The 19,263-nt window shown below is 41.0% G+C and overlaps 1 pseudogene; it reads left to right on the forward strand.

Annotated features, from left to right (window-relative positions):
• The first annotated feature begins 1,220 nt into the window (after positions 1–1,220).
• Positions 1,221–12,183, forward strand: LOC134882782 (myosin heavy chain, fast skeletal muscle-like; annotated as a pseudogene).
• The last annotated feature ends 7,080 nt before the right edge of the window (positions 12,184–19,263 follow it).

Here is a 19,263-nt window from a genome sequence, read left to right on the forward strand (position 1 = left end):
TAACGTTCTCAATGCAGAATAGTCTGCAGAAATGAGATTTTATCAGACAAAAGTTTTAGTAAGCAATCTTTTCAATGAGATCTTAGCACAGAGACATGTGATGCATTTTCCCTCATGTGACCTTACTTTTTTACTTTATTAGTTGTTTTCTCTCGCTTGATAGATTCAGTGGGTGTTAATACACTGATTAAATACATTTCTTGACATCGAAGGCGCATCTCAAAGTAGTGTCATGCCGAAAAAAATGAAAAAATGCTTACAGTATGTTTCCTACTGCTTAAAGCATTCCATTTTGGTTAGAACATTCTTTTTAATGTATCAATTGAAAGTCAACCTATCCACAGCAAGTCTTGTAACCTTCCACTCTTTGATGACATGCCCACTTCTTTCACCTCCACACACATTTGTTTTGAAACTACTCAAATGACATGATGGAGTGTGACAGTGGGCCCCTAACAAATGTGGCTAAGATACATTGCATGTGTTCCTCATTGCATCCCTAAGTTAGCTGACAACTGTCTCACTCTGACCACTAAATCAAACGCACTGTATGATATAAATATAATATTCCCTTTTTACGTTAAAATCTGCACAAAGAAGACATTGCAGCATTTGTAGTAGGAGACAGTGGCATTTCTGTAAAATCATGTTCATTTGGTTTAGACAATAATACTATGCAATTATAAATAAACAATTGTTTTGCTAACTTTATGATTATAAAAATGACATACTCATTCCTGTCTGGGTATATTTTCAAGTTCAAAACAGATATCCCCATTACAATCCAATTGTATGATTATTGAGAAGAACAGAATAGTTTTGATGGAGCTCAGTATACCTCCATTGGGATGCCAGCAATTTTAAACGTGTTTCTGTGCAAATAGAAATAGTACTTGGTGCTTCACTTTTGCATTTCTAATAAAAGTTGCCATTGTTTAAAATGTTGTTTTCCACTCATCTTCTCATTTCCCTGCAATTAACCACCACTATTAATATTTAAAGGCAAGAAATTACCATCAAACACAATTACAGAAGTTGGTGACCACAACTGCCATCTACCTTAGTAACTTATCACATTACTTGAGGTGGGGATTCTCCCACATTTAGTATCAGCAAAATATTTTAAATACCTCATGACTCATCGGTCACTTACCATATTTGGCACATCAGTCTGTTGAACTTCTGCATTGTAAGCAAACCAGACTGAATATAAGGGGTCCCAGGACTGTCTAAGGCAGTGTGGTGGATGACCAGTGGAGTGTCTGCTTGTGGTGAGGGGGTCTTCTCTTATGCATTGCAATTTAAGAAATCAGTTAAAAAAAATAATCTCATGTTAATGTTTCTATTATTATTTGATGCACTCTTTGCTTTCCTCTGATATAATATTTAATATATACTTTTCACTTAACTTTAAAATGGATGCATGATTAATATTTTTGCAACACCTGTTTGGATTTTTCCTGCACTGACTAATTCATTTCTTTTTTCATTAGGTTTGTGGAGTACAACATTCTTTTCATAAGTGGGAAGAGTAAGGTATGTACAACTTTACCATTCATTTTCATTATTAACATGTGTCTTTTTTCAAGTGTGTGTTGTTTACATCAGTGATCTCAGGTTGTAAAATTTAAAAACTAGTGTTGATTTTTAACTTCATGAGTAAAGTCAATTTTATTTATACAGCCAAATATCACACATTTGCCTGAATAGTCTTTACAATCTGTACGCAATTTGGACCCCTTTAATGGGGAAAAAGGGAATACACCTCAGGAATAGACAGACAAACATGGAGTGGTTACGATTCCTGAGGTGTTTCTTTTCCATTTGGTGTACAGAGTTGAGTGACTTAATAAAATTAAGGTAAAAGTCCTATGTAGTGTTGCAATGAATTGAAAATGATTCTGCTGTAGATATATTAACTGTTTAGTACAACACCATGCAATTATTCAATGTTGAATGGCCTGAGCTGACATGATTCTAAAATCTATGTGGTTTGACTTGCTACACAGACATAAGCCGGCATCATGAGTACAGACGCGGAGATGGCCTATTATGGCAAGGCTGCCATATACCTTCGTAAGCCAGAAAAGGAAAGAATTGAGGCTCAAAACGCCAAATTTGATGCCAAGAGTGCCTGCTATGTGGTTGACACCAAGGAGCTGTACTTGAAGGGAACAATTATCAAGAAGGATGGTGGCAAAGTCACTGTCAAAGTGCTGGGAACTGAAGAGGTTGGTATCATTAAATTAGTGTGTACAAGGAATTCAATTTGATCAGTTCTCATTGTAACACATTTCCTGTTTTAGGAGAGGACAGTTAAAGAAGATGACGTCACTCCGATGAACCCTCCCAAGTATGACAAGATTGAGGACATGGCCATGATGACCCATCTCAATGAAGCCTCTGTGCTGTATAACCTCAAAGAGCGTTATGCAGCATGGATGATCTACGTAAGACTAATTGCCTAATGAGAATAAGAAAAATATTTAGTGGTAACATGAAGTTACATTTAAATTTAAATTCTCTATGATCCCTTTTAGACCTACTCTGGCTTGTTCTGTGCCACTGTGAACCCCTACAAGTGGCTCCCAGTGTACGATTCTGAAGTTGTAAGTGCCTACAGAGGCAAGAAGCGTATGGAGGCTCCACCCCACATCTTCTCTGTCTCTGACAACGCTTATCAGTTCATGCTTACTGGTAAGTCATTACTACACCATAGTAGAATTTATCAGTTAACAAGGATCTTTTTTAGTTACACATCATACATTTTTCTATTTTTCATTTAACAGATAGGGAGAACCAGTCTGTCTTGATCACGTAAGTTTGCTACATTTACATTTGTTTACTTTGTTCAAAATAGGCAAATATCTTTATCGAATGTAATCTAATTTCTCTCTATACCTAGTGGAGAATCTGGTGCTGGAAAGACTGTGAACACCAAGCGTGTCATCCAGTACTTCGCCACCATCTCAGTTGGTGGAGACAAGAAGAGAGACACATCAAAGGTATGTTACTCTATGATGACTAAACATCAGGATTCTTCATCTATACAATTATTTCAAGGGACACAGAAATAAAGTAATTTCCTGATAGCAATTTCTAAACTTGGATTATAGGGTTCACTGGAGGATCAGATTATTGCAGCCAATCCCCTGCTGGAGGCTTATGGTAATGCCAAAACTGTGAGGAATGACAACTCTTCTCGTTTTGTAAGTATGGAGGTTTCTACACACCAGAGAATATTTTGTACATATTGTCCATGTGGAGGGACATTAATTATTATGTTATTCCAAACAGGGTAAATTCATCAGAATCCATTTCGCCACAAGCTGGCAAACTGGCTAGTGCTGATATTGAGACTTGTAAGTTACAATCCTTATAGTGTATACAAACTACTGTCAGTAAGATTTAGCCTGGCTCTGACATATGATCAAAACTTGTAGATCTGCTGGAGAAGTCTAGAGTGACATTCCAGCTTCCTGATGAGAGAGGCTACCATATCTTCTACCAGATGATGACTGCCCACATCCCTGAGCTGATTGGTAAGTAGATTAAGATATTGCAATTTTTAACCTACAGTTTTACATTATGAAACATGTGTATTGACATTATTTCCCCTTTCTTAAATCTGCAGAATTGTCACTCATTTCAACCAACCCCTACGACTTCCCCATGTGCAGTCAGGGTCAGATCACTGTGGCCAGTATTGATGACAAAGTTGAGCTGGAAGCTACTGATGTAAGTGATGTTTACTTTTATTTTTGTGCAGACATGCAAAATCCCAACTGCTTTTTCAAGTTCATTTTCTAAAAGGGTTTATGTTTTTTGTGGACACTTTTTTTTTCAATCAGAATGCTATTGATATCCTGGGCTTCACCAATGAAGAGAAGATGAGCATCTACAAGATGACTGGTGCTGTGCTTCACCATGGTAACATGAAGTTCAAGCAAAAGCAGCGTGAGGAGCAGGCTGAGCCTGATGGCACAGAGGGTGAGTATCTAATTTTAGCTCAAAGTTAAGAGCTTAGATTTGATGTGATTTAGTTACTGATCAAACTGGTTTCTGGTCATCTCATGATGCAATTTACTGAATTATTTTCAGATGCTGACAAGGTTGCTTATTTACTGGGTCTGAACTCCGCTGACATGCTGAAGGCTCTGTGCTATCCTAGAGTGAAGGTCGGAAATGAGTTTGTCACCAAGGGACAGACTGTACCTCAGGTAATAGAAATTTACTGGTAACCTTAATTCAAATGTACAGTAAATTGATTTTTGTATTAGGAAAAATAAAATGGCTAATCCGTTTTACTTATAACACTAGATGCAGTATGAAAGTTAGATCTACTTTTAACAGGTTTCATTATGTATCAAATGACTCATACATACCAGTTATCCAGCATTTTATAAAACTTGTTTAACAATCATGATCAAATGATATGCTTGTTTTTATTCAGGTGAGCAACGCAGTGCCTGCCCTGGCCAAGTCTATCTATGAGAGGATGTTCTTGTGGATGGTCGTCCGTATCAACCAGATGTTGGACACCAAACAAGCTAGACAGTACTATATCGGTGTGCTGGATATTGCTGGCTTTGAAATCTTTGATGTAAGCTTCATTTCCAAAACTTCAGAAAATGCTACTTTTCATGTCAAAATCATTATCATTGTCTGTTGCAAGAGATAATTCTGATTATTTGTCCCACCAGTACAACAGCATGGAACAGCTGTGCATCAACTTCACCAATGAGAAACTGCAACAGTTCTTCAACCACCACATGTTTGTCCTGGAGCAAGAGGAGTACAAGAAGGAGGGTATTATCTGGGAGTTCATTGACTTCGGTATGGACTTGGCTGCCTGCATTGAGCTGATTGAAAAGGTAAACACGGAATTTTTCACATTGTATGTACTGCTCTTTATTTGTTCAAATGTATCACTAAATGATATACCTCTTTCAATTTTTTCAAGCCAATGGGCATCTTCTCCATTCTTGAAGAGGAGTGCATGTTCCCCAAGGCCTCAGACACATCTTTCAAGAACAAGCTGTATGACCAGCATCTTGGCAAGAACAGAGCATTTGAGAAGCCAAAGCCCGCAAAGGGCAAGGCTGAGGCCCACTTCTCCCTGGTGCATTATGCTGGTACTGTGGACTACAACATCTCTGGCTGGCTGGACAAGAACAAGGATCCCCTGAATGAGTCTGTCATTCAGCTCTACCAGAAATCCTCTGTGAAACTGCTTGCTCTGCTGTATCCTCCAGTAGTAGAAGGTATGATTTAAACTATAGTAAACAAAAAACAAATGATTTCCATATATTTGTAATATTATTTTATTTTAACTCATCAGTTGTTACTTGTGTTTATGCAATTTTTGTGACATTCTAAAAAAACATCAACAGAGACTGGCAAGAAGGGAGGCAAGAAGAAGGGTGGTTCTATGCAGACTGTGTCCTCACAGTTCAGGGTACGTTTTTCAAAGCAAACATATATAATAGATCTCTGTTTAAACTAAAACTCACAATTGTGGCATTTCATGACATGAGTCAACCTTATGGATCTACAGGAGAACTTGGGCAAGCTGATGACTAACTTGAGGAGCACCCATCCTCACTTTGTGCGCTGTCTGATTCCCAATGAGTCAAAGACTCCAGGTACATACGACATAATCCCAGTCTTGATGACTGGTTGGGTTTTTAATTTTGTGCGGCATCACCTTAGACAAGTACTATTTATTCAAATACATAATTATAAAATGTATTTTTACAGGATTGATGGAGAACTTCCTGGTTATCCACCAGCTCAGGTGTAATGGTGTCCTGGAGGGTATCAGAATCTGCAGAAAGGGTTTCCCCAGCAGAATCCCCTATGCTGACTTCAAGCAGAGGTATCAATGTTTTTTTTTTAAAGATTGTTCTAATGCAGATAATACAAATCAAATGATTTCACTAACCATAAACTTTTCACATAGATACAAGGTACTGAATGCCAGTGTCATCCCTGAGGGTCAGTTCATTGACAACAAGAAGGCTTCAGAGAAGCTGCTCGGGTCAATTGATGTTCCTCATGATGAGTACCGATTCGGACACACAAAGGTAAGCACGTTGATTGCAATTATACACTTGAGTGTTCTTATCAAACATTGTCAGTTTGTTCCTGCTTAATGGAATAACATCTCCAAAATATCTCACATTATTGTATTGTGACGAATATGAAGGCAATGAACGAAGGAACAAGTAAAGACATGGAAGTAGAGAATTGTCGCCCCCAAGTGACCATTGATAGGTAGTTTAAATCATGCTTTGTTGTATACCATGTGATTCTGGAAATGTTATGACATTCTGTCTAAGAGGGTTCTTGAGATTTAACATATTGGAATGGCCATTTAATTGACCATTACTTGGTTATCAAACTGCAAGTCTGAAATAAAATGTATTTCTGTTCTCTCTTTGTTCAGGTGTTCTTCAAGGCTGGTCTGCTGGGTACCCTTGAGGAGATGAGAGACGAAAAACTGGCATCTCTGGTCACCATGACTCAGGCTATGTTCCGTGGTTTCCTCATGAGAAGGCAATTTGTGGAGATGACAGCAAGGAGGCAAGTTGAAAACAGCAAGTTTGAGTGAAAAGTCATGAAATTAATAATAAACTGTATATTTAGTTCATAACAGCTATTTATTTTCCACAGGGATGCCATTTACACCATCCAATACAATGTGCGATCCTTCATGAATGTGAAACACTGGCCATGGATGAAGGTGTACTACAAGATTAAGCCTCTGCTGAAGAGTGCTGAAACTGAGAAGGAGCTGGCAAACATGAAGGAGAACTACGAAAAGATGAAGACTGACCTGGCTACTGCCCTGGCCAAAAAGAAGGAACTGGAGGAGAAGATGGTTTCCCTTCTGCAGGAAAAGAATGATCTGACGCTGCATGTGGCATCTGTAAGTAAACATCAACAGACAAATATGATTTTTCAAGTTTGTGAATATGCAAGAGCTAACATGTATTTTCATACAAATTGTGTAGGAATCTGAGAATCTGAATGATGCTGAGGAGAGATGTGAGGGACTTATCAAGAGCAAGATTCAGCTGGAGGCCAAACTCAAAGAGACAACTGAGAGACTGGAGGATGAAGAGGAGATGAATGCTGAGCTCACTGCCAAGAAGAGAAAGCTGGAGGATGAATGCTCTGAGCTCAAGAAGGACATTGATGACCTGGAGCTTACCTTGGCCAAAGTGGAGAAGGAGAAACATGCCACTGAGAACAAGGTTTGTAATCAATGATCTGTCCATTATGTAGTGAGATTATAATGATCTATTTGTATCAACAAGATCTTTCTTGCACACTTAGGTGAAGAACCTGACTGAGGAGATGGCCTCTCAGGATGAGAGCATTGCTAAGCTGACCAAGGAAAAGAAAGCCCTTCAGGAGGCTCATCAGCAGACTCTTGATGACCTGCAGGCAGAGGAAGACAAAGTCAACACTCTGACCAAGGCCAAGACAAAGCTTGAGCAGCAAGTGGATGATGTAAGTTTACAGTCACATGACTTGGCAAAGCAAGATTATTCTTGAACATGATCATTAAAAATGTATATCTATGTTTAGCTTGAGGGTTCTCTGGAGCAAGAGAAGAAGCTTCGTATGGACCTGGAGAGAGCCAAGAGAAAGCTTGAGGGTGATCTGAAACTGGCCCAGGAATCCATCATGGATCTTGAGAATGACAAGCAGCAGTCTGATGAGAAAATCAAAAAGTAACATAGTTTTTGAGTTTGAACAAGATCCATTTTTATAGAAGTGTTCAATTGCATCAACTCAATGCAACATGTCTATTTATTTTCACAGGAAGGACTTTGAAGTCAGTCAGCTCCTTAGCAAGATTGAAGATGAGCAGTCACTGGGTGCTCAGCTCCAGAAGAAGATCAAGGAGCTCCAGGTGAGATATTGTGTTGCACAAAACAAAACTGCATACATTCACTATTATGTGTAATATAGTGAACGATTGCTCACAGTGAAAACACCTACATTCAACAGGCTCGCATTGAGGAACTGGAAGAGGAGATTGAGGCTGAGCGTGCAGCTCGTGCCAAGGTGGAGAAGCAGAGAGCTGACCTCTCCAGGGAACTTGAGGAGATCAGTGAGAGGCTGGAAGAGGCTGGAGGTGCCACTGCTGCTCAGATTGAGATGAACAAGAAGCGTGAGGCTGAGTTCCAGAAGCTCCGTCGTGATCTTGAGGAGTCCACTCTGCAGCATGAAGCTACCGCTGCTGCCCTTCGCAAGAAGCAGGCTGACAGTGTTGCTGAGCTGGGAGAACAGATCGACAACCTCCAGCGTGTCAAGCAGAAGCTTGAGAAGGAAAAGAGTGAATACAAGATGGAGATTGATGACCTCTCCAGCAACATGGAGAATGTTGCTAAAGCAAAGGTATGCATAACATTATATGTTTTTTTTACTTATCCAAATTTTATAAATAAAATCTGAACTCTGATCTTATTTCTTCTTTTCTCATTAGGGAAATCTTGAGAAGATGTGCCGCACTCTTGAGGACCAATTTAGCGAACTGAAGACCAAGAATGATGAAAACGTCCGTCAAATCAATGACACAAGTTCACAGAAAGCACGTCTCCTGACAGAAAATGGTACCTACAAGTTTTTGATGAATCATCTGTGGTGTTTGTGATAAAGAAACGTACAACAGTCTAATGTATTATGACATTTTTTACACAAGGTGAGTTCAGCCGTCAAGTTGAAGAGAAGGAAGCTCTTGTCTCCCAGTTGACCAGAGGCAAGCAGGCCTTCACACAGCAGATTGATGAATTGAAGAGACAGATTGAAGAGGAGGTTAAGGTAAGAAACCATTAAGATAGTAGGAATTGGTATTATTTGTTTGTGATATTGTGCAAAGGTTAATAATATTTCTTACGACAGGCCAAGAATGCTCTTGCCCATGGCCTGCAATCAGCCCGCCATGACTGTGATCTGCTGAGGGAGCAGTTTGAGGAGGAGCAGGAGGCCAAGGCAGAGCTGCAGCGTGGAATGTCCAAGGCCAACAGTGAGGTTGCTCAGTGGAGATCCAAGTATGAAACTGATGCTATCCAGCGCACTGAGGAGCTTGAGGAATCCAAGTGAGTGACATTCAAACTTTTTATAGCCAGAAGTGTGATCAGAACTGATGGCTGATTTTCGTGTATGAATACTTGAATTTGAACAAAGATTGTCTATAAACCTTATTTTAGACATGTGTTTACTTGCAGCAAATATTACAGATTGAAACGCTGCTTTCGTGTTGATCTAGAATGTAAAAGATATTTAATTGTTTGTATTTCATGTATGCAAACACATCTCAAAATTGTATAATTTCTATTATGATTTTCTTTAAGCAACAATTACCTCCATTTTCAAACAGGAAAAAGCTTGCCCAGCGCCTTCAGGAGGCTGAGGAACAGATTGAGGCAGTGAATTCCAAGTGTGCTTCTCTTGAGAAAACCAAACAGAGGCTCCAGAGTGAGGTGGAGGATCTCATGATTGATGTGGAGAGGGCCAATGGCCTTGCTGCCAACCTGGACAAAAAGCAGAGGAACTTTGACAAGGTAACACGATTTACTTTGTATGTCCAAACTATTTTAACAGCAAAATGGATTCATTTATTTGCCCTCATATTTCTACATAAACAAATGAACTGTGTGAATTGTATTATTCAGGTGTTGGCAGAGTGGAAGCAGAAGCACGAGGAGGGCCAGGCAGAGCTTGAAGGAGCACAGAAGGAGGCTCGTTCTCTCAGCACTGAGCTGTTCAAGATGAAGAACTCTTATGAGGAAGCTCTTGATCATCTGGAGACCATGAAGCGTGAAAACAAGAATCTGCAACGTGAGTTCTACATAATGTAACAGAGTCCTTATTCAACATGTGTTGGACAAATAAATATTTATATTTGCCAATTTAAGGCTCAACAATAAGATAACACATGTGTATCTTTCTACAGAGGAGATCTCAGATCTGACTGAACAGATTGGAGAGACTGGCAAGAGCATCCATGAGCTTGAGAAGTCCAAGAAGCAGGTGGAGACAGAGAAGTCTGAGATCCAGACAGCTCTTGAAGAGGCTGAGGTATGTTTTCTCCTGGGAGTTTATAACATTAAAAATCATTGACAGATATATCAGTGTTTGAAGGCAAAGATAAGTGTTTAATTTGTTGAATTCATTAGGGAACTCTGGAACATGAAGAGTCTAAGATCCTGCGTGTCCAGCTGGAGCTCAACCAGATTAAGGGTGAGGTGGACAGGAAGCTGGCAGAGAAAGATGAAGAGATGGAACAGATCAAGAGGAACAGCCAGAGAGTAACTGACTCCATGCAGAGCACTCTGGATTCTGAGGTCAGGAGCAGGAATGATGCCCTGAGAATCAAGAAGAAGATGGAGGGAGATCTGAATGAGATGGAGATTCAGCTCAGCCACGCCAATCGCCAGGCTGCTGAGTCCCAGAAGCAGCTGAGGAATGTTCAGGCACAGCTCAAGGTATTGTATAAAACATAATTGTTGCATAGAATATGGTTTATAAGGCTACATTTGGCATTCATGGGTATATTTTTCTGATGTTTTTTTTTCTAGGACGCACAACTGCACCTTGATGATGCTGTCAGAGCCCAGGAGGACTTCAAGGAGCAAGCTGCTATGGTGGATCGTAGAAACGGTCTTATGGTTGCTGAAATTGAGGAACTTAGAGCTGCTCTGGAACAGACAGAGAGAAGTCGCAAAATTGCTGAGCAAGAGCTGGTGGATGCCAGTGAGCGTGTTGGACTCCTGCACTCTCAGGTAAACAAACCCAATCATTTGTTCAATGATTCAAGAATTTATTAAAATGTTCAAATAACCTCAATATTAGTGTTGACTTAAGAGGCTAACTTCTTTTTGCCTTTTAGAACACAAGTCTTGTGAACACCAAGAAGAAGCTTGAGACAGACCTGGTCCAGGTCCAGGGTGAAGTGGATGACATTGTTCAGGAAGCAAGGAATGCAGAGGAGAAGGCCAAGAAGGCCATCACTGATGTAGGTTTAAATGTCATGTGTTCTTACTTTAACAGCAATTTAGTTTTGTTGATATGTATAATTAACATGTTATGCTGTCTCCTCCAGGCTGCTATGATGGCTGAAGAGCTGAAGAAGGAGCAAGATACCAGTGCTCATCTGGAGAGGATGAAGAAGAACCTGGAGGTTGCTGTTAAGGACCTGCAGCATCGTCTGGATGAGGCTGAGAACCTGGCCATGAAGGGTGGCAAGAAGCAGCTCCAGAAACTTGAGTCTAGGGTAGGATATTGATTCTAAGAGTTACACAGCTGAAGCCAGACTCTGGGGAAGAAGATATATAACTATTGTTTTACTGTTATTCAAAGGTACGTGAGCTGGAAGCAGAGGTTGAGGCTGAACAGAGACGTGGAGTAGATGCTGTTAAGGGTGTCCGCAAATATGAGAGGAGAGTTAAGGAGCTCACCTACCAGGTAAAGTCACTTTTATAGTTAACATGTACAGTACAAATTCATCTAATTAACTAACCTTAAAATATTTACACATGCAATTTTAATTGGCTATCACAGACTGAGGAGGACAAGAAGAATGTTGGCAGGCTGCAGGATCTGGTTGACAAATTGCAGCTCAAGGTTAAGGCCTACAAGAGGCAGGCTGAGGAGGCGGTAAGGACAATATATACATTTTTAATACTGATAGGTAGATATGTCAGAAAGATTTTATACCAGCAAATTGTGCTGATTGTAAAGATTAACATCACATTATTTAGTTATATTTTACAATGTTTGAAGTTTTCAGTACCTTAAACTATGTATCTCTAATTCCAGGAGGAACAAGCCAATACCCATCTGTCCAAGTGCAGGAAGGTCCAGCATGAGCTGGAGGAGGCTGAGGAGCGTGCTGACATTGCAGAGTCCCAGGTCAACAAACTGAGAGCAAAGAGCCGTGACTCCGGCAAGGTAACTGTATACAATGTGTTTTAAATCTGATTACATTTTTACCCAACTGTAAGGCATGTTACTTTGGATCCAAATCAATCTAATCAAACCTTTCATTTCTGTGTTTCCAGGGAAAAGAGGCAGCCGAGTAAAGCACACTTCCTGATGGGCTGTTTCAACTCATATAATATGATGTGAAATATTCTGTAAAAATAAAGGTTTACCTTGTTGCACTTATGTTACTGTCTGCCTGCTCTTTTGATTGTATGAGGGATAAGTTTCAGACTGGGAAATGGTATCCCAGTATGCTATCTAGAAATTACTTTTGCACAAGCAGTGCTATCCTAACCCTATCCCAGTAGAGCATGCTTCACCAAAAAAGTCGACAAATTTGATATTGATATTGATCAAATATGTTGATTCTCATCATATGCCTTAACTGTGATATGTTTAAGTATCATTTCCAGTGCCTTATGTTCATTTCAAGCAAAAATAAAGAAGGTGCTAATGCATGTACTGAAATGATTTTAATTTGCCCCTGAAAAAGTACAAAGAAAAACACTGTATGGATGCATGGCTGATTCTGGGTTCTCACAGGGGTTTTTTGCTCTTGGTTCTTTGACGTTTTCAGAATGGTACTTTAGGTAGATGTCTGAGTTTGTGGCATAACCTCATCTGAAACTGAAATACTGAAGTATTTCAGTTGGGTGATACTGAAGTATTTCAGTTGGGTGGATGAGTCCCATGGATGAGTCATGGGGGGTAGTCCCATGGAGAGACTGAGTTTGGTTGAGATTTTTCAAAATTCAAGTCCCTTCATTAACACATTCCTATAAGAATAAGAAAACATCTGTATTTTTATTTCATAACTATCTGATATTTCCAAGTTCAAGTTTCCATAGGCTACATGTAGCCGGTTGATGTACGCTATTGAGCCATTGTGGGCCCTGTGTTGATTTGTTACAAGGTAAAAAGTATTACACACACTTTGGACTTCTGTACTAGCTACCAACAAAAAAAATCAGCTAAAACTAGCATCAACTGACCCAAAAACAAGCTTTTCAAAACTGCATTTTGTATGAAGATAACTAAAAACAGTAAAGTAGAAGAAATATAACAAAAGAGGAAAACATTATATTATTGTTACTGCAGGAATGGTCATAAGGTCTCCACTTAAAACTTGCAAGTGACATTACATGTTATGCAAGTGTCATAACATCTAATGTTATGACACAGAAGGCTTTTTACCATGTATCTTGGCAAATCCTTTGTAATTTAAACAATGAGACAATTTACATTTGAACCTAACTTCCTGAGATGGATACAAACATGTTAGATTCAATCAAAATTGAAAGTATCAATTAAAAATACAACAAAAATGCAGGCAAGAGTGTTCATTATGTCCAGGCCTGTTTACAAACAAGATACACTACTGTTACTTCTGTTCAAATTATACTACACACTTCTACTTGTAAACCTCCTGCTTACTCAAATGCACCACCTGGTGGTGACAGTCTTGGACTGCATCTACCACATCTTAATATCTCTGTATTTACTTAAATAATACTGCAGGCTGGAAAAACGTTAACATTATCACATTTAGAAGCTATACTTTAAATGTTCTATATATAATACACCTCTATTGATCTCACACACATAGAAAAAAGGTTCACCCAGGCTCGGGCCACTGGAATGAAGTTACCTGTTGTGTCAAACTAGTAAAGCCAACATCTCTAGTTAGTCTAACTACTAAGATAAAGTAGTTAGCAAAGTTTTGAGAAGGCGTCACAGGTAAGAAAACTAACTATCATCCATCACATGTACAGTAACCAAGATTGTTTAGGTGACTTGATTTAAAGAAGAATTAAGTGACACCAGATAAACAATAACTAAAGGCATAAATAAAATAAATATTCAGATTCGCTGATGTTGTTAAAAAAATATTTATAAGAAAAATAATATTGCGTACTATTCTCTCAATAACAAAAATAATCATTTCAAGTTTTGGATAGCTGGTTGACACGCAAAACAGCACTTCTGAGCGTTTTAGCCTCAGCTAGCTTGGAAGCTTCAGTTTCAGCAGCCTGGCCCTCCTTGGATTCGCATCTGACCAGTCGAATTTCAGCAACTTGAATTTATGTTTAATTTTTTAGGACGTGAAGTTTTTATTATTGAATCGTAAACATTGAAAAAAAAAAGGGTTTTTAAGAATTAGAACGATTAGAGGCAAAGAATTCAGATGCACCATTCCAATATATAATCAATCGTTGCTGGAAATTAAATACATTTAAATCAAAGGCAAACATTCTGATACATCATTTCTGTGCACGATATACAGTGCGGGAAGAACCAAATATTGTCCCAAGGTTACTTTATATTATTAGATTAATCATTGTATCTTCTTCCTGTATCCTGTTTACTCTCATAGTCCTAATCCTTCGGTCATGGCACGCAAAATCATCATAAAGAGCTTACTTTGCCAAATAGCAAGTCTAAATGTTCCATGTCACTGTGTGCAAAATTAAACTAGATTTAGTAGGCCATTAAAATTGAAGCAATTGAACATAGGCTCCGAATTTCTGTGTGATTAAACTAACACAAACATATTATATTATATGACTCTAATGTTATGCACAAAATAATTGCCTACCCAGTCCTGGCCTGTACATGTCCCTGCTTTTTGTTGGTTCCTGCTCTTGCTCCATTGTCCTCCTCCTTCTTATTATTGTTCCTCCTCATCACAGCCGAGACTAATGTCACCTTGTCCCTCAGCATCACCTAATAATGTTTTTTTTTTTAAAGATAATAGTGAAATGATAAAGGAAAATAAAGAGCAACAGTTGGCAAAGTGTTAACACATGTTCTCTTTATTCTACACCACTAAATTCACAGTAATAGTTTAAGTAAGTATAACGGCACTACATTTATCTGGCAGCTTCAGTTGCTAATTACATGAGGAATTAGGATTTTAAGAAACAAAACATATTAGAAGTTAAAATAGGCAGAGCAAGATGGCGCCGAGGATGGCTGCCGTGTCTCGAGCTCCTCAACAACTCCACATCTTAGTGTTTTCATTGTTTTACTTTGTTGGTTGTTTTTAACTTTTTTTGCAACATGCAAACCGCCCAAGCGAGCCCTATCATCCAATATGATAGAGAACAACTTTTACACATCAGGTCGCTGGTGGACAGCAATAATCCACGACGACCTGCAAACAATGGAGAGTCTCCGTGTTTACCTGCTGGAGCTCTACCTGTGGAGCGCAGGAGGAAGAGACCACGAGGTTCCCGGGCCGGGGTCCTGGTCAGGCTGAGGAAACGTGAAAACAGGCCTCCTCTACCGAGTTTACTTCTGGCAAATGTCCAATCCCTGGATAATAAGCTGGACGAACTCCGTAGCAGGGTGGCATTTCAACGGGACATTAAGACCTGTAATGTTTTGGTTTTCACGGAGACTTGGCTCGACCCCACGATACCGGACGCCGCCATTGTTCCACACGGATTCTCCATTCATCGCCAGGACCGGACAATAAAGTCAGGGAAGAGCAAGGGAGGAGGTGTCTGCTTCATGATTAACAACAACTGGTGCTCAGATGTGGAGATCATTTCTTCGGACTGTTCTCCCAGCCTAGAGCACATCATGATCGGATGCCGGCCTTTTTATCTGCCGAGGGAGTTCACATCTGTTGTTCTAACAGCAGTGTATGTTCCGCCGCACGCTGACAACAACACAGCGCTGGAGGAGCTGTATGGGATTATCGACAGGACAGAGACTTCTCGGCCAGAGGCCGCATTTATTGTGGCCGGGGATTTTAACAGAGCCAACATGAAGAAAGTCCTGCCGAAATACTATCAGCACGTCAGCTGCCCCACGCGCGGTGGAAATACACTGGACCATGTTTACACTCCTTTCCGGCATGGATATAAAGCCCTCCCCCGCCCCCCCTTCGGCAAGTCAGACCACATATCTCTTCTTCTGCTCCCCGTTTACCGGCAGAGACTGAAGAGGGACCGACCTGTGACAAGGACAGTGCAGCGTTGGTCCGAGCAGTCTGACTCTGCTCTCCGCCACTGCTTTGGCATCACGGAGTGGAGTGTGTTTGAGGAGGACGATATAAACACACACACTGACGCGGTCATTTGCTACATCGGCAAATGCATCGATGACGTCGTGCCGCGGATTACTGTACGGACATTCCCAAATGAGAAGCCCTGGATAAACGGCGAGGTCCGAGCTAAACTTAAAGCACGGGCCATCGCGCACAGCGGCGGTGATTTGGATGAGTACAGGAATTCCAGGTATGCACTCCGGAGAGCTATTAGCAGTGCGAAAAGACAATACAGGGACAAGGTGGAGTCGAACTACAAGGGCTCCAACGCCAGAAATATGTGGTCTGGACTAAAAACAATAACAGACTACAAAAGGACAACGAGTGGTGCTGAGGAAGTGTCTGCATCTCTCCCAGATGAACTGAACACATTTTATGCACGCTTTGAGAAGCCCCCGGCTGTGGAGGCACCAAAGGCCCAGGATCCGTGCTCACTGGTTTTAACCAGTGCAGATGTGTGTAGATCTCTGAAAAGGATCAACGCACACAGGGCTCCGGGACCTGATGGCATCCCTGGCCGTGCTCTCAAGGTGTGTGCAGTTCAGCTGGCAGATGTGTTCACAGACATTTTCAATAGGTCACTGCTCCAGTCTGTAGTCCCCACATGCTTTAAAGAGTCCATCATTGTCCCTGTCCCCAAAAAGACAAAACCCATCTGCCTCAATGACTACCGCCCAGTTGCACTCACCTCCATCATCATGAAGTGCTTTGAGCGGTTAGTCAAAACTTTTATCACCTCCTCCCTCCCTGACTCACTGGACCCCCTGCAGTTTGCCTACAGAGCAAACAGGTCCACGGATGATGCCATCTCCCTCACCCTCCACACTGCCCTCTCCCACCTGGACCAGAGGAACACTTATGTGAGAATGCTGTTCATTGACTACAGTTCAGCATTCAACACCATTGTGCCCTCCAAGCTCATCATTAAGCTCAGGGACCTTGGGCTCAACAGCGCCCTCTGTGACTGGATCATGAGCTTCCTGACGGGCAGATCCCAGGCAGTGCGGATGGGGAACATCACATCCTCCACCTTGACCCTCAACACCGGAGCCCCTCAGGGTTGTGTGCTCAGCCCTCTCCTCTACTCCCTGTTCACGCACGACTGCGTGGCCACACACAGCTCCAACACCATCATCAAGTTTGCTGACGACACGACCGTCATCGGCCTGATCACAGACGGCGACGAGACGGCGTACAGAGAGGAGGTCAGAGCCCTGACATCTTGGTGCCAGGACAACAACCTCCATCTCAACGTCAGCAAAACAAAGGAGCTGATTGTGGACTACAGGAAGAGGCAGAGAGAGGCACACACACCCATCACCATCGACGGGAATCCTGTGGAGAGAGTCAGCAGCTTCAGGTTCCTCGGGGTAAACATCAGTGAGGACCTGACATGGACACATCACACCAGGGTCATATCCAAGACGGCTCGACAGCGGCTCTTCTTCCTCCGCAGGCTGCGGAAGTTCAACATGGACTCCAGGATACTCTGCAACTTCTACAGGTGCACCATCGAGAGTATCCTGACTGGCTGCATCACCGCCTGGTATGGCAGTTGCACCGCCCTCAACCGTAAGACTCTACAGAGGGTGGTGAAAACTGCTCAGCACATCACCAGGACGGAGCTGCCATCCATGGAGGACCTCTACACCCAGCGGTGTAGGAAGAAGGCCGGTAGGATATTAAAGGACCCCCATCACCCCAGCAACAATCTGTTCTGTCTGCTGCCGTCTGGCAGACGGTACCGCAGCATCCGGACCAAGACCACCAGACTCAGAGACAGTTTTATACCACAGGCTATAAGACTACTGAACTCCTGAGCTGTGTGAATGTCTACTCACATCTTTTTATAGTACACACATACATATATATATATATTATACACATCTGCCATACATATCTGTTTATAGTACACATATCTATATATTATACATATCTGCCATATACATCTGTTATACATAATATATGCATCTGTCCATACCTCCTCATTCAACAGTGTAAAGTGTTTAAATACTTTCAATGTATTCCACATATGTATATATTTCACATCCTCAAATCTTTATTGTTGTTACTGTAAATATTCTTCTCTCTTTTTGCACTATTTTATTTATGTTATTTGCACCATGTATGTTGAGTTGTTGGAGGAGCACGCGACATAAGATTTTCATTGCCAACATATACGCTGTATCTGCTGTGCATATGACAAATAAAGCCTTGAACCTTGAATATATGTTTTGTTATGACTTTATCAATCTTACTCAATATGAGTTCCACCTCAACTTAACCTCAGCTAAATCCTGCTCAGTGTTGGGCGTGTAAAATGTATTTATTAAGTTACAGTAATGTATTACTTTTTGCTGTAACGCAGTAATACAACGCATTACTTGTGAAATGTGGGTAATACAATACCCGTTACAATTCTTAGTAACGCAGTTACAACACGTTTTAACCCGAAATAATGAGGTGCTTTGTTTTTAAGAAATCACAAACATCGCGAGACATTCCAACACCAGAGAAATAATTGTGCCAGTAGAATAGTAACTCAGTAAGCCTGTTTACTGTTGGTTAAGAGGGCTGTAGAAACAGATTCACGATTGATCTGCAGGCTCACAACGCAGAGCTGCAGGGTCACAATGCAGAGCTGCAGGCTCGGAGAAAAGAAAAGAAAAACACAGGAGTGCGCGCAGGCCGAAGCAACAGAAGGTAGCTTTCTCTCTCGGTCTGCAATGCTGCTTGAACCCCGAGAAGTTCAGAGACTTGTGGCAGAGTGTTGAAGATAGGCAGCCTCTGTCCTCTGTGGAATCGCCGGCTTTTAGAAAGCTTGTCAGCCAAATCCCCGTTAACACACCAATGACAAGGTGAGCTAACGTTGCCATAAAGACTCGTTCATATACAGCAGGTTACAGGGCCGTGCAGAGGCTCCACTAACATGTTATTAATAACACACAGAGACGTAATGTTACCGGTATCACATATTACTCAGCCCACTTAAACGGAGCATACGTTTAATTTCAGCATACTGCCATAGATAGCTTTAATTAATGAGCTGCAATAAACAACATTTTAGTTAAAGCCATACTTTTGCGGTTATTTTTGGTGAAAGTAAAGTAACGCTAAAGTTTAGAGACAGTAATGTAATGTAACTTATTACTTTAAAAAGGCAGTAATAAGTCATATGTATGTGTATTACATTTTGGTAGTAACTTGCC

The sequence above is a fragment of the Eleginops maclovinus genome, chromosome 2, assembly GCF_036324505.1.
Source record: "Eleginops maclovinus isolate JMC-PN-2008 ecotype Puerto Natales chromosome 2, JC_Emac_rtc_rv5, whole genome shotgun sequence".
Taxonomy (NCBI): Eukaryota; Metazoa; Chordata; class Actinopteri; order Perciformes; family Eleginopidae; genus Eleginops; species Eleginops maclovinus.